This window comes from Eretmochelys imbricata, chromosome 10 (assembly GCF_965152235.1).
Source record: "Eretmochelys imbricata isolate rEreImb1 chromosome 10, rEreImb1.hap1, whole genome shotgun sequence".
NCBI classification, from domain to species: domain Eukaryota; kingdom Metazoa; phylum Chordata; order Testudines; family Cheloniidae; genus Eretmochelys; species Eretmochelys imbricata.
In genome coordinates, this window is record NC_135581.1 from 73,883,941 (window position 1) to 73,901,207 (window position 17,267).

The window sequence follows — 17,267 nt, forward strand, 5'->3', positions numbered from 1 at the left end:
CAATGTTTAATTTGAATTCATGGTACCTACTGTCTCCAGTACCTCTGTGGACACAAAGCTGTAGATACTGGCCTATATTTCCAGCTAGGTTAAGAGCCATCAATTGCTTTGTATCTCTGAAACGAGTTACAAGCACAAATCAGAACATTGCCTGTGTCTGTAACTAGCTGGCAGTGCCTTTGATCAGGTAATTGGGGGCAAGTGCTCAGATCTGTACTTCGGTTCAAATGCAGGTGGAGATTTCGGACCTGAGCATGTACTCAGATTGACACAGACCGACCCCTGTGCCCATGTGGAATCCCACTGAAGTCTGAGCTGTGCAGATCCGATTATAGTTTCAGTGCTTTGTGGGCATGAATGCACCTACAAAAATGAGGCCACCATTTCGAAAATGTGTCCATAGCCTTCCCCCAACAATTCCTCTAGCACTGCTAATGGTGATACTATCACTAATGGTGATACTATTGCTGTTGTTAGCAAGGCTCCAGTTTTGAGGTTCAGCTGTTTGGATGCCAATCTGACGTCTATTCACATCAATCTGAAACCTTTGCTAAATGTTCTGTAACCTAGCATAGGCATGGAGCACTTTCCATTCCTTACTCTAAAGAAAACATATTGTGTTGGAGATTTGAACTGAGAACAGGAATCCAGTGTCAGACATCAGTGAAATAAATTGCCTGGTCTCCCCTCTCCTTGGCACGTCATTAAAAATCACACCGAATCCAGGTAGGGAGTTAGAGGACACAGGCTACATCTATTCAGTAGATTCTCCATTTTACTATACAAAAATACAGCACTGTAAAAGGGTGTGCTCAGCACTGTGGTGCCTCCTGCTGGCTGATGTGGGGAATTAGCTCTGCATATTAGTGCACCCTCTTTGGTTGGTGCCTTGCCACCATCATTCCTTCTCTAGGACCCAGGTCTCTCCAAAGACTGCAGTGTCCTCTTCAGTGACACAGACCTCCAGTCATGTCACACACTGTTTTCCCCCCTTCCGGGGGACCTGCAGTCTGCTGTTCAGCCACTTCGCTTAGTGGCTACGGCAGTGAATTGTCTGGTCACTTCCTCATGGCCCCAGCATCCTCTTTTGCCTTTGCCTCAGGGCGTCAGCCTGCAAACCCCAGCAGCCAGCCAGGAGCTGTCTCTTGCTCCCCTGGTTTCTGCTCATAATTAGGGTAAATTTGTAGCCCAATTGTCACAAGCCACCCTCTCTCTCCCAGTCCCAGTTCCTCATCTCACTGCATTCCAGTCTGGTAGCTTCCTCTTTCTCGCCCTTGCTTCTTGGTGCTAGCAGGGGGAGTACTGAAAACAGAGGAGAGACAGTCTTTCTGTTCTCAGTTTCTGGGCCCAGTGACACAGTAGGCCCTGGCAGACAGGAGGAGCAATTACTGGAAAGAAGAATAATCAGTCCAGATGGAATCTTCAGAAAATTTAGCTGCCAAACTCTAACAGCTCTCTAGTGGGCATGTGCAAACTGTGATTTTTAGAGGCTCATTATTTGGCCAAATTTGGGCAGATTTTCAGATGAAAGTCAAAAGACACATTCCTGATATTAGAACAATACTCCCTACTCCTATCCCTCTCCTGGCCAATTGTCAAGTCCCTGCTCCACTCCAAAGCATGGAGATGAAAAAGCTACTCAGTGAAAAGTTTATAGTAATTTTTTAACATGGGCAAAACAACATAGTTTCTCTGAGTTCATTCACAGAGATGACTGAATTTTTTTTTGCCGGAAAGAAAGAAAGAAAGAAAGAAAGAAAGAAAGAAAGAAAGAAAGAAAGAAATCAGCCCAAAATAGAAACATCCAGCACAGAAAATTTCAGCTCAAACAGTTAACGTCTGGCGAAGTTCTAAGCGACTGAAAACAGAGCATTGCAATGGAAAGTGCTGGGAAACCTTAGTTATAGGTGTCACTATCTATGCTAATAATATAATATAATTTCAAATAGTTTTCAAAGTTTTCATAAATGTTTGCTAGCCCAGGCACGTAATTCACTAGCTCACCTCTTATCATGATGATGATACTGAAAAATCTAATGAAAATGTACTTATCCAACCAAAAACAATTGGGGTGGGTTTTTCAAAGGGAGTAAGGTGGCCATGTCACACTGAATTTGAGTGCCTCACTTCTTTAGGATCTGAAAATCCCAGCCTTAATCAGAAGCGTGAAATAAAATGAGTTAGAAAGATTTTCTTTTTTAATGGTGGATGGTCTTTGCATATTTCGGTGGCACTGGGTATTCAGCTTATCTCTGAAGCACTTCACCCTCACTGATAGGCAGCCAATTGAACAGAGAGCCAAACTGGAGAGACAGAGCGCCCAGCAACATAGAGACCCCATTAACAATTCCAGAGCTGGAGGCCTGAGTGTCAGCTGGGAACAAGGCGCTGACTGTTTGCCTGCGGCCCCATTCTTGTGTTACTGGGTAAAATAAAAGTTCTTTTATCTGAGAAACTTTTTACAATAAAACAACTCTCAGTCATTCACGAGTCAGAGGCGAAGAGAAAAGGGGCTCAGTGTAAAGTGCTGTAAACTGGCACATTGTTTCCAGTCATTTTCTCACTATTCACATACTGGAGGGTGTGGGGGGGGGGGGGAGGGGAGGAGGGGGAAGTATGAGAAAGGACGGGGGCGAGTCAGGAAAGAGGAGGCTAGTCATAGTAACTTTTGACAGAAATGTCGGATGATCATGGCCATTGAAGAGGCCTGATCTTTGCCTGCGAAATCTGCAGTTGAACTCCTGACCATGCATTTCACCCCTGCTTTATCTCTCCTCCATCTCCCAACCCTGTTCACTTTCATCTGCTAGGGTGGCATAGAAAACAGAGTTCTCTCAGACCCCAGAAATTATGTTGCAGTGATTCAAGCACTGGCCCCTGGGTGCCGGGAAGTGATGGACCTCTCTGCCCTGTCCTCATTTCACATCTGGTGTTTTCTTTTTAATGGACCCATTTAGCAACTCAATTAGCTCAAACACTGCAAGGTGAAGATGGTCTGACTCCAGCACATGCCACCTTATGGTTCTGAATACCAACCGCATAATAGATAAGAACCAGGCTTTGAGTCTAATGGTACCTATCATTCAAGAGTCTCCCAGAGCTTCACAAACATTCCTGATCCAAGTCGGGCTCCTGAGTATTACTGCAATACAAATAATATATAATAATAATTATTTATTAATTAAAGAATTAATTAATCAGACTCATGAAGGAGGCATAATCATCCCAATTTTACAGATGTGAAAAAGAAGGCACAAACAGATATTGTAATTTGTATCATCTGAGTAAGTGGTGGAGCTTAGAAGAGAACCCAGGAGTCCTGCCTCATTGTACTACTGTGCAAGCCATTAGCTAATGCTATCTACCATCTTCCAAACTCGAAAGGAGAGTTTCCTCCAGGAGACTTTCAGACCCTTGGGGAGCCTTTGCAACAGGCAAGCCCCTGTAAGAGGGAATGGGCCAGATCCACAGCTGCACTGAAACCAGTGGATCTCCATCTGAGGATCTGGAATATTTCAGCAGTACTTCTTGGTGCAATGTTATAGGATTTTTTTTTTTTTAATACAGAAAACTGCTTGTAGAAAACAATACAACTGACAAGCTGAATGCAAAGGAAAATTAGAATGAGGTCAAAGAAATGGGAAGACTGTGCCTGGAATACTGGTGGGGAGGGGGGAGAAAATGATGGCACAGCATTAGCTTGGGGATTTATCGTCACATATTAGAATAGAGTCCTCACTGAATGCCCATTGCTCAAGCCAGACTCTGTTGTTTATGGCTTGAGTTACCATGAGATTTTAATTCACTAGAGGGAGCTGTGGGTAAGAGTGATGCTGTTCCAGCTGAGGGAAGATTGATTGCTTACATTCAGCCCCCACAGCCTGAAAAATGTTCCCTATTTATTTTATTCAGGTGCTTGTTGTAATATGTTCCAGAGTTGCCAAGTCATTTTTTCCACGAGTGTAAGTGCTTTTCATTCCTTGCTCACCTACGGGATATGATCAATCCCCAGAGCACTCTAGTATTCCACTCCATTGTAGATTGTAGACCCTCCCCCTGCCTAGTGCCCAATCTGGTTTCATGATAGCTGTATGTTTTACACCTGAGACTGCTCAATATTTTATATTTTACAGTTTTTACTTCAATTTGTTTCCTATTTAAATATGACATTGAACTGGATCAGAACTCTTACCTGGATCTTAGATCAAGCCCATCTCCAGTTTCACTGGCAAGCTTCTTCATTGCTGATTGGTATACGAGTATCAAAACAGTATAGAAAATGTTTTAGCCTCATGTCTGTAATGAATCTATGACTGCATGGTCACTGGTTATACCACACACATGCAGCAGGAGAAGTAGACTGCAAGACAAAAAGTATCTCACTGTCTCTCTCAACACCTAAAAGACCCTTGAACTGAAGTACAATCTATGTGGTTCAGTGATATTAAAGCTTATCTTTCTTGCAGGGCAGTGTTTGGAGGACAAAAAAAAAAGTCCAAATACAGATGCAGAACTGATTCCTTCAAGAGGATAGTAGTACCTATGCACACCAGCTTGTGAGTTATATATTGGGCAATCACAAGACAAACTATGTTGCAACAAGATGGCTGACACTTCTGGGAAGGCTAGTCAGGAGTACCCCAACATAACTGAAAGCTTTATTCTGAAAACAATTCTGCAGATCATATTGGGCAGGGGCCATTTCTCAAGAGCTGACCTTTCAAAGCTCTCCACTCAGCAAAAGTAGTCTTTGTGGTATTTTTGGGCCTGAGATGAGATGGCCAGATTTCTGAAGCTAGAGTCAGGCTGAGCTGATTCACCATTGCTTTTTCATTACTTCCCGGTTCATCTTCCTTTGTTTGCATTATGTCTATAGAGATGGCAAGATCTCTGGGGGCATGGGGCATCTCTTTATGTAAGTATTTAAATAACCTGCTACACTGTTTTGACTGTACTTATATTAAACCACTATCAGTACCAACAGTTTGGCATTAATGTCATTATCATTGTGTGCATACTTCCTGCTCCCCATTGGGTCCAGTCATCTCCTTGTAGCATGGCAGAAATGACTGAGAAGTTCACCACTGACCTGCATAGTGGCAGGTAGAATAAATGCTTCATTTTACAAGACACAAGATGACTGTCCATGTAGCCATAACAGTGCTTTCCATCCTAGCAATTAAATGGACACAAACCGGGAAATTTCAGTTTAAAGATGAAATTCCATAGTGAGCTTCCTGTCTTGCTCTTAGACACTAAATGAGCTCTCAAGTAAGTGATGTGTGCTCCAAGATCCCTAGGCAGCAGCATATGGGTTCTGTAATATGTGATATCCCAGCTGGGGTGTGGGTGGGAGGGGACATGTACTCTTAAAAACTGTAGGAGGAAGGCTAGAGATGGTTCCCTGCAGTAGCTCTATAATGAAGCAAAGATGGAGTTGCTTTAGGGCTGATCCTTACTGACTATTAGAAGAAAGAAAAGAAGGACTTGTGGCACCTTAGAGACTAACAAATTTCTTTCTTTCTGTGATACTGTGTTCTAAAGTATAGCAGGGGTTTGAACTGCCTCCTACCATTACCCTAGTCAACAACCTCTTGCTTGTGTGAATTACAAGTTAGCTTTATGACCATAAGCACTAGATTTCAATGTATTAAGCATGGCAGGCAGTGGGTGAACATCCGCAGGGATTTATTGAGTCTAATTTTGTGCCATTACAATGATTACCGCTATTGTTATTAATTATCATTATTATTATTATTTTATTTTATTTTGTGCTACCCAGCCCTGATGCCAACAGGCTTTTACAAAAAAGACAAACAGGAGATTTGAAAGACAATTTGAAATTAGCATGCAGCCTTTTGAAAACTCTGTGAAAAGTTATGGCCCCATTAATGCAATGTTGTGTGAAAAATCTCTCAAGAGCATTTGTCTTGCATGAAATCATGCAGAACACAAAGGAGGTTCAGAGTGATAAAGGTGCAGAGAGTGAATCAAAACCACATGAGGCCAGCTCACTGAGGTCTCAAGAAGTAGGATCTAAAGATTTTCAGGGCTAACCATACATCTATCTAAGTATCTGTATGGCTATATATTATGAAGACTTTGGCATACTGTTTTATTACAAGTATTTGTTATAAATGGTTTTGTTGCTGTTTCAACCTGTAGAAAACATACTTTCCACACATGTATTGCATATACAAGGCAATATGATCTAGTGGATTGAATCTGAGGGTAGACACTGGGAATTCCTGTGTTCTACTCTTGCCTTTGCCATTCATTTGCTAGCTGGTGTGGGGAGACTGTTTTACCTCAATTGCGTCATCTGTAGGGATAATGGACCCAGTTCAGCAAATCATAGGCTTGCATCCCATTGACTTTCAATAAATAATGAATGCCACATGCATTTCGTATGTAATGAAATGTCCTCAGCATATGGCGACTGATTAATTTTGTCTGTGCACCGTGCTCTTTCCCCACTATTTAGAACAAGAGAAAATAACTATGCAAACTTTTCCATTTAAGTCTGAGCTACACTAGGTCTGGATGGAACTTTACGACAGAATTCTTGCCAGCAGCACAACTTCAGGGTTTCAGGAACTCATAAAACACAGTTGCTTTTTCACCTCATATTTTTCATGAAAATGAAGGCAGTCAGATTTTGGAGAGGAAAACCCCACAATTTTCTGTTCTGAAATTCTGGTTTTGCTTGACAGATGGGGATACGTTCTTGTCCCCATCACAAGACTCTCCATCACAGCGGGCATTGATTGCTGGTGGTCTCACTGGAGAGGCTGAGGACTGAATGAGACATGAAGATTGAACATCCCTCTCGTGCATAGTGATGGCCCCTCCTGCTTAGGTTGGGAAGCTTGCATGGCTGCCGTCTAGGCTGTACGTGTTCTCTGGGTAAATTGAGGTCTTTAGTATAAGTCCAAAATAGAGCAAGAGAACACTTTTCACTAGTGTTAGGGTCACACACACACACAAACAGAGAAATATTGTGTCATTTCTACCACGCAAGGTGTCAATGAAATGTGTATTGGTGACCCTATTCTGTGTCCTCAAGTTTCTTTTTCTTTTTCAAAGTGGGTTTCACATCTCCCCCTCTACCATTCTCTTCCTCCACTGAAATCTGAACTCACAGGGATTGTTCTTCAGTTAAAAGGAGTCTGGAAATCACCTTCCTTTAACAGGTTTCAGAGTAACAGCCGTGTTAGTCTGTATTCGCAAAAAGAAAAGGAGTACTTGTGGCACCTTAGAGACTAACCAATTTATTTGAGCATAAGCTTTCGTGCATCCGATGAAGTGAGCTGTAGCTCACGAAAGCTTATGCTCAAATAAATTGGTTAGTCTCTAAGGTGCCACAAGTCTTCCTTTTCTTCTTCCCTTAACAGGTCTTTTGACTCTTGTCGGTGCTTGTTAACGTCTTTAGGTTGAATAACAACAACAAGAAACAAAACAAAACAAAAATCAACCCCCCAAGCCTTTGAATAAAGTCATAACGCCTTGTGTATGGTTTTACTTGTAAAAGCTGTACAGCTGTATAATTACCCCAACTCTGGCGCCAGGCAGGGAAAGTTAGTGACATGTTGAGTGAAACGCTACACTGTGTTAATAATGGTTTTGAAAGAAATCAGAAAAGTTAATCATGTGTGGACACAGGGTTAAGAAGCAATGTAACAGACTATTAAGTTTAATATAGATATGTGATATAAGCATATGCAGACAGCCATTAGCATAAATTCATGTTACAGAAGAGTAGTGCGGCATACCACACGATGGATTTATAGTGTGTGCGGTGGGCAGGGTGGGCATCAAATCGAGGGAGAAGTGGGTCAAAGAATTCATAGATAAGTCTTGAGTCAGACTGGCAGAACCAGGGCACATTTAGGAAGACTGTCTTCAAATGATGATGTTGTCTCTGAGTGGTTATATATCATATGACAGTCACATTGCCTGGCTGCTGTTTTCTATGGGCTAGGGAAGGAAGAAATAAAAGTCTAATGCACAGGCAAGGAGTGTTTCTTTGCATGCCTATTGAACTGCAGGGTCCCACATGTTCAGATGAACTCTTTGGCCTAATTCTCTAATGGAGATACTGCTCAATTCTGCAGTGGCAAAAGTCACGAGCTACTGAGCATGGGTCAGAATGGCATAACAAAGCCCGTTTTCTTTTTTTCACCTGATACCAGGCTTCTTCACTCTTTTAGTTCTGCCAGGTTCTTGAGAGAGCTGAGCAAAAGCTCCATAATGAAATCAGTGATCTTTTTGTGTCTTTTTCTCTTTTGTGGACTGTCCAATTTATCCATTATTCAAAATTAATCGATGGAAGTTCCCCCAGGTTGTTAACTTTGTGGCTTTCCAGCTGAAATTTGAATTTTGGAATCCAAACTCTGTGGCTTAGTGGTGATTAGGGTGTATAATTTCTCTTCCTTGATTGTGTGGATATACATTTAAAGTCATCTGACTATATGTGGTTAAAATTTGCAGCATACCTGTGAGAAAATTTGAATGCACGAAAGTTCCTAGAAAACAGACACAAAAGAGTTTCAAAGTGAGCCCATTCCACTTCATTTAGGGCAAGGTTCTGCCACGCTGAACCTTGATGAGCAGTACATTACTTGGTGTGAAGCCGCATAAAAAATCATTGGGGCTACTGGGTTTTCTTGAAAAAACTTCTGCACCCTCCTACCCCCCCCCCCAGATCCAGTTGTTGGGGCAACCCAGAGTAATAGATAAAAGGCTGCAATTTGACTTTCAACAATATCCAGACCCTCGAGGCAACTATTTGTACTGGATCATTTGCCCTTCATAATCCCAGAAAGGGGCTTTAAAGTCAAGAAGCTGCGTTCGTTTCTATGCCATTCACAGTAGAGCCAGGCCAAAATTTTCAGACCAAATACTTTTCCATGAGAACATGTTGATTGGATGGAATTGACACGTTCCATGGGGTCATGTTGATTTCGCTGAAACTTTTGACGGAAAGCAGGCAGACAGGTAAGCTGGCTAATGAGCCTGCCTGGTTCCCTGCCAGTCCAGGCTCCCCTGGCTCCCTAGGTGGGTGCTTACCCAGCTGCCCAACTCCCCAAGCAGATGGCACTCTGGGGAGTTGGGGCGCACAAGAAGCAGCTGCCTGGGGCACTGTGCAACCAGAAGCAAGCCCCAACTTTCAGTTTGGTTCTGCTGAAATTTTTCCTCCCATGAAAAAATCTTGATTTTTCAAACTTCCCATCCCAATTTAGGATGTTTTTCCCACCAAAACCAAAATTTTTCTGTTGTGGAGAAGTTCTATTTCCCCGCCAGCTCTAATTTAGAGCACAGAACAACAACAACAATGCCAGCAAAACAGCAGGCCTGATTCATAAATAAACCATTCATTTAAAACAACAGACCCCAAAGATATTGTTAGAAGTTGCCCTGTTACACATGCTACTTATTTCATGCTACGTTTTATTTATACACCAGCAACCCCCCTTAAATGTCTTCATTTTGTTTTTCTATTGGGAATTTCCATAGCAGCATGATCACCATGTAACTGGGGTTACATCTGGAAAAATAGACTTTCTCCTTAGCTTCAAGAACCCTTGAGATTCAAGTGAAAGCTGGCCCCAGCCTACAAAGTTCCAGTCTTGTCTCAAATTTGATGTGTTTGGATCCAGGATTTTGGTTCAGCGCCTTACAGAAATAGATCTGGATCTGAACTGCCCCCAAATTTAAGGGTGATCAGCTTTGTGGATTTTGGGTTGGGAGTGACTCTTGTTCAGGTAGTTTATGTAATCCTTCAGATTTAAGGGGGGGGGGGTCTTACCAGGGCCAAAGCTCTGAACAGCTTGAAGTCTACCCCCATTCTTTTTAATACATTATTTTACTTGAATCCTTTTGAGGAATGCAGGTCTTTTGAGGCATGTTGTTCTTGCCAGTGCTGCACTAGGGTTCTGTTTTGTTTTCTTCAGGGTGGAATTTATAACACTATTCTTCAGAAGGAAAAGAAAACCACACAAACTTGAAGAACACCAATCACGGACTGCACCAAATTGGATTTTTGCTGTTTGCACTTTGATGGCAAAGAGCAGTATGTTTGTGTGGCTTGCATTGCTTGTGCCTGGAAGATCACTGACCAGGAGACCACTTGAGACCAGTGCTGAGCTGCTGAATGGAATGTAATATGCTGCAGATGATAACATCACAAACGTGAGGCGGGACATGGGTGTCACTGATAATCCTCAGGGCTGAGGTGACACACAGCAAAGAAAGAAACTTTGCAAAGTTCCTTTCTCTTCTGGAGAAGGCAGGAAGAAGGAAAGAGGAATGACAATATTTGTTCCAGAATTCTCAACAAAGGAGGAGCAAAGAGATCAAGCAGAAATATGACCAAATATACCATGCATACTGTATGTATTGGACTGAATGTACTGTGCACATAATGTATATGTTCTTACCTCTTGGTACAGTTAGTTGTGCTGATATTTAGAATACTTCCATTTCTTCGCTGCTACCTATTAGCTTATTATTGAGTGCTGAATAGCTCTTCATCTTTCTTGTACATTGATCTATTTTCTCAAAATTAATTTAAAAAGAAATTCAGTTGGAAAATGAAGAGGATTTTTAACCAAGACTGTAGAGGGGAGGTTAGATATTGTCTTTTACTGTCTTTCTCTTGCTGACCAGCTGAGCCGACTGAGCTATATTGCCAGGCTAGACCCTGCCCCCCCCCATATAAAATAAATCCCTCCCATCACAGTTATTAACATTCCAATTCATCACAGTGATCGTTTTAAAAACATCAGCTCCTTCAGCACTGGTGGAAATTATTCTAACATTTCATTTCAATAAAATCCCACACTGATCCTCTGTGTATAAGCAATCAATGGGTTAAGTTAGATCACTAACGTATGTTCCGTGACCCCAGAATGCTTCATCAAATGTACTCATTACCGAGTAAGCAAGTGAATGAGTAGTTGTGAGCCGCAGTTTAAGCGCTGATGGGATTGTGTGTGATCCCCAACGTGGCCGAGGTATTTAAATTTTGATTTTTGTAATGGGCTTTGACATGTTTCATTTCCTCCGTGGGAGCACTCAAGACCTCTGAAAGTAAATGTTGCTAAAAAGTCATCAAGGCAGAATATTAAAATGCCATCAAATGAAAATTTCACTAATGCAATCCGGCTAGGGCTTCAGGTACCAGAACGAAAAGGGGAGTGTCAAAGGTCCCGCTTCTTTTAGTGAAACATTATTTGTTCCTCTTCACTGACTGTTTCTCCAAATAAATTATTTAAAGTCTTATTTCTTTTTTCTCCTGGGACCTTTAAAGTTCAGCTACGCTTAAGGGGAGGAGTACGGAGCGGGAGGGAGCAGGGAAGAGGTGTCATATCTAGAAATGTAACAAATCATTGCCCATGCACTAAATGTGTCTAAAGAGATGGTGGTCATTTGCTGGATATCTATGGCCCTGATCCTATGACGGGATCTGCATGGGCATAATCCTGCAGTGGCAGTCCAAGGAGGAGCAGGGGCCACTGTGCATGCATCTCATTGCAGAATCAGGAGCTGGCCCTGCAAGGCTCTGAGCACATTCCCTTCCCATTGACTGGGAACTGAGTGTACTCAGCAACTTAGAGGAATCTCTCTGTACCCTGCAGGATTCATGTCCTTTCTTTAGCAACAAGGGGCTGCTGTCAACTTCTTTTGCCCATTCCCTACTGAAATGATAAGCAACAAGCATTTGAAAGGAGTAATGATAAGCAACAAGCATTCAGAAAGGAGTAATGAGGTGGCAGGAAAGCAATGAGATTGTAGTACTGGGAAGCGGGGGTAGAGAGCTTTCTTCTGAATGGAAAGCAGAAAGGAAAGAAACAAAAGGGTGCTGTGTTTGGAATAAAAGGATTCAGCTCTGATTTCACTTCCACAGGTTTTACACCAGTGTAACTCCCTGCCTGTGTTATGCCTTATTTACACTGATATAAGACAGGAGAAAACTTAGGTCCATTCTACTTGAGTCTGGAGACCAATCAGTAAAATAACAATTGCTTTATTAAGAAAAGCTTAATTCAGCTGAGTTTCATTGAAACTTCATGAGCAGAATGAAGCAGAAAGGTCCTGGCCTGTTGCAGAACTCTGTCTTGTATGACTCTCACTGGAAGATATTATATCAGTGGACTCAGTTAATGGATCACAGGATGGGAGCCTGGTATCATCAGGCCTAACTCTGATTGGCTGAATATACACAGAAGGCTTGACTCAGTCAAGCTTCTAAGAGTTACTTAATTCATTTATGGCTGTTGCATACACCACCAGACAGAATGCAGGCTTCACCAAGGTGGTGAATAACTTTTCATGAAAGGTTGCAAAGTAACAGAGGTTCCAACTGATATTGGCTGCACAGCCAAAAGATTCTGTATAGCCCATCTAGAGGGATTTTTGCAGTGAGTGAAATGAATGAGAGTTTTCCTCTCCTGTACATTAATACATATATAATTCAATCTGTTCTTATTAACACAAACTGAAAGACACACTGGAATATTCTTCCCAACTCCTCCTCCTCCTCCCGTCCCCCATTCCTCCCCAAACCATACCCAATCTCATTTCAATCCCCTTCTACCTGCCATTGACATTGTGCTGTCTGATTTCATGGGGGATGGAAATGGTATTTCAGCTAATTATCTACCGGAGACTGAGCCAGGGGCTTAGGTGAGCTCCAAAAATTAAACAGGGGGAAGAAAAAAAACCTTTCTAAAAATCAAAATGGATTAGTTAGAAAACAGTGAGCCTTTTCTGGGAAACCCTCCGACAACCAAACCACCTGGCTAAGCAATCAGAGGTTTGGGCTTCTTGCCGCCCAGGGAGTATTTGAGTTTACAAAGCATATACAAATGCCGTTCACTTTTGGGGGATTTTGCAAACACCTGATCTGTGAGCCATCTGCCAAAATTTTGACTCAGATGCATTTCAACTCAATTGGGATTAGGGTGAGTGATCCAGAAATGTGCATTTCAATCTGAATATTGTGGGTCATGTCCCAGGACATTGGTTACCTTGTGTACTGTGGTATTCAATATGCAAATGTGATGCAGCATGAAGTGATCCAAAAGAAAGACGTGAGAGAGAGAGGAGAAAAAACAGGGCAATATGTCAGGGAAGGATAGAAAGCTGCAGTCAGGGGAAGGGATGGGAAAGAGAGGTTGGGGCAAAGCTGTAGTAGGAAATAGAAGATGTATCAGAGCATAATGCAGTGTATTAAATAGAAAAAAAGAGGGGATGGCAGGAAAAAGCTAGGACGAGAGGATCAGGAGAAGAAAAGTACACTCTGCTGGAATAAGAACAGGAGTACTTGTGGCACCTTAGAGACTAACAAATTTATTTGCGCATAAGCTTTCATGGGCTACAGCTCACTTCATCAGATGCATAGAATGGAACATATAGTAAGACGATATATATACATACAGAGAACATGAAAAGGTGGAAGTAGTCACACCAACTCTAAAAGGCTAATTAATTAAGATAAGCTATTATCAGCAGGAGAAAAAAGACTTTTGTAGTGATAATAAAGATGGCCCATTTCAGACAGTTGACAAGAAGGTGTGAGGATACTTAACATGGGGTAATAGATTCAATTTGTGTAATGATCCAGCCACCCCCAGGCTCTATTCAAGCCCAAGTTAATGGAATCTAGTTTGCAAATTAATTCCAGTTCAGCAGTTTCCCGTTGGAGTCTGTTTTTGAAGCTTTTCTGTTGCAAAATTGCCATCTTTAAGTCTGTTACTGAGTGACCAGAGAGGCTGAAGTGTTATCCTACTGGTTTTTGAATGTTATGATTCCTGATGTCAGATTTGTGTCCATTTATTCTTTTGCATAGAGACTGTCCAGTCTGGCCATGTGAGGGATAGGAATCCAAGCCAAAGCCCACTGAAGTCAATGGAAGTCTTTCCATTAACACTGAGGATTTGAATCAGGCCCCAAATGAAAAAATATTCATTGCATTTACACATAATTCTGTCATCAATTTTCTACCTTCAGGTATCTCACAAACCCTGGTTTTCCAAACTCCAGCTTAACTGAAACTCTACATTAGCTGAAGTTCACTGGTGACCCCAAGTGCATTGATTGAAGGTGTCTTGCATAATCGTAAGCTCTACAGGTCTGGAGATTCAGATTTTAGTCCTATCAAAGTCCTAATATCCACTGGTTGAATCTAAATTCTGAAGAGTTCTTAAATTCCACAAAGGCAGAGCTCCTCAGCAGCCCAGTGATTTCTTGATAATCATGACATCCAAAAGTATATTGTCTCTTCCTATAAATTACTCTAGGGTCAAATTCGGTCACAGATACATCCACAAGTGAGATTAAAGTCAAAAGAAGTTGTGTATGTGCATCTGAGTGTAATTTTTGTGATGAAAACCTCTTGAGAACATGTTTCCCTGTCAGATTCCCAGAACTTTCTAGTTACAAAGGGCTTGGCAGAAGCAGCTAAACTTTTCAGTCCTTTTCCAAACTGATGTATTGAGTCTTTTGATGGTCTGTCCATCACTAATCAATAGATCCAGAATTCCCTTCCAGTTCACAGATATGTCTTCTTTGCAGTTTCATTTCAGAAGTGCGGTCTGGTGATTAGATCAAGGAACGGGGAGGAATAAGACCTAGGTTCTGTCTCCTACTTTGCTACTGATTACTGGGTGGCTATGCTGCTTCAGTAGAAACAGAGAGAAACATTTGGAAACCAAACGAGACCATTTGAAGGATGCTAATTGAGGCTGTAGGAATGTCTACTAGAGACCCCACAAAGAACACAATTCTCATGGCATTTCATCAACTTGTCCTGGACAAAATCAGAAAACACTGAGATTGGCATTGGGAAAAAAGGTCAAAATAAAAATTGTAAATCAATTTTTTTTGGTCCTCAGAAAGTTCTCTCTTATGACGAGTTATCTTTTAATCAGAGCTGGTTTATCCTTCTTACTGTATCATTTCATCAGGGTATAGAAAGTGTAGGACTCCACTACAGTAAATCTAAAAGTAACTTTTTTATTTAATGTAGGCCTCGTCTATACAATGGTGTAACACACTCTACACAATGTGATTTCTAAAGTACATTAACTTGTCAGTAGCCGGTCTGGGTAGACCCTGTTGGTATGCTCTAATCTCATGCTTTTTCAAATGGTACTATATTAAAGCACACAAGGAAACTTTTAGTGCCCACCAGCAGGATCTACATGGACCAATTAACGTGCAACACATTAGTGAGCGTTAAAAAGAGTGCATTTCCCCAGCATGAAGACAAGCCCTTAGAAGGCCCAGGCAGAGGTTTAACACTACACAATTTAACAAAGCTTTGTAGTGTCAGTCTGTATAGTGTCAATGTTGCTTTGAGATTTGTCAGGAATGATGCTGCAGGGTCAACCACAGATGACTGAATTCCATCCCTTTGCACAGTCCAAGATTCTCCACACTGTAAGTTCCAAAGATGACAAAAAAATCATAGATTTATCCAAAATACTTTGAGACCAAATGGGATTTTACAATAACTTTCAAAACTCAATAGAGATTTTTTATTTGTCGTTTGCAAGTTCATTGCATTAAAGCGTACTGTATTTAAAAGAAACAAACCCCCAAGAGACACCATTTAGAAAAGATTTTAAGATGCCACTGGGAGCATTTGATGCACATCTTCCTCTAGAGCTCAAATCATTTGGCCTTGTTTTGTCTAACTTGGCATATTGCAGATGTGATGCTTGCAAAATATGCCATGTTTACTTCAGTTTCGTCTCCAAAAGCTCAATCAATACCACAGCCTCATAGCCTCTTTTTATAATTGGCAATTACAGCCTGCCTGCCCTGACACCCAAATACCTGGTATGTATCTTATTCCAACTCTCCAACTTCCCGAAGCGGACAGCTTAATGGAAGCTGTTGTGGACTTGCATTTAGAGAAAAAGGGCTGGCAGGCCTCAGGACCTTACTTCCTAACTGGGACAAGTCATTAACTCACTACCTGCTCCTCAGCAAGTCATTTGATCTCCTTCCATCTGACTTAATTCTGCTGGAAAACTGGTTGCAAAGGAGCTAATTTTTTGGATGGGATTCCTAGGCAACAAAATGAAAAATGAATTAACACAAACTTCAAACATTTCCTTTGGAACTTTTGGAACAACAAAAATTGGTGCAGAGAAGAAACGGTGGGTCTGGTTCTCAACTAGCTAGTGCCTCATGTACTTTACCGAAGTGAGCGAGTGCTAAGAGGGTGATTCCATTTTGATTTGGGAAGCTGAGCTAGAGAGATGGTTCCATCTTAAGATCTGGGTGAAGGTCCATAGGAGGTGAGACTGTCTAGTCAAGCAGCAATGTTCCTTTTGACCAGCCACTCCCTGCCACTGTACAGCTGGGGGGCTGCACAGCAAAGCAGGGCACCATTTGCTTCATATATTCCTGCCATTGTACCACATTTGACCTTGAGCCACATGTTGCTAATATAGTCCCCCTCTGCCCTTGAAAAGAGTCTGCCCATAGCAACAGTGTTAAAATGTCTGGGGTGCCTTTGGGGAGTGGAATGTAGCCAACTTGCGCTGGGGAATGACCCAAAAAATATTTGATGGTGAACTTGGACTTTCCTAGGTAAAAGACACAGTGAGCTGGCACCCTAGAAGCATTCTGCTTTCAAAGGCAAAACAAGACTGCACCTGTCACAAACCTTCAGTGTTCACAATATCAAAATCCAGTTTAAGCACATAGCTCCAGTTACGTGGACTCACGAGTTTCCAGAAGTTCACTGGTGTCTGTATCCTTGGGGAGGAGGGGGGAGATTTGGACATCATGAAAAGCACTGCTCCGTGTGTAATAGCCGTGAAAAAAGCAAAGAAGAATTAGGCAATAATAATATAAATTATATAATGTGATAAATGGTATTCCGTCACCTGATAGGATATACTCTGTTGAGTTTTGGACATCCTAGCTGCAAAAGACAAAGAAACAGACAACAAACCTGAGCTCTATTCCTAGCTTGGCCGGTGGCTGATGGGTGACCTTAGGCAAGTCAGTTCACCTTTCTGTGCCTCAGTAGCCCCATCTGTAAAATGTGGCTCCTTTGTAAAATGCTTTGAGATCTACTGAAAAAAGCTAGGTATTATTATCAATTATACAAGTTAATAGTTTATTGCACAGTGTCTCATTAACCTGTGGAAATCGCTGAGACAAAACATCACTAAAGCCAAGAGCTTAGCAAGACTGAAGAAAGAATTTGACATTTGTGCATATGAGAACACCCACAGTTACATTAG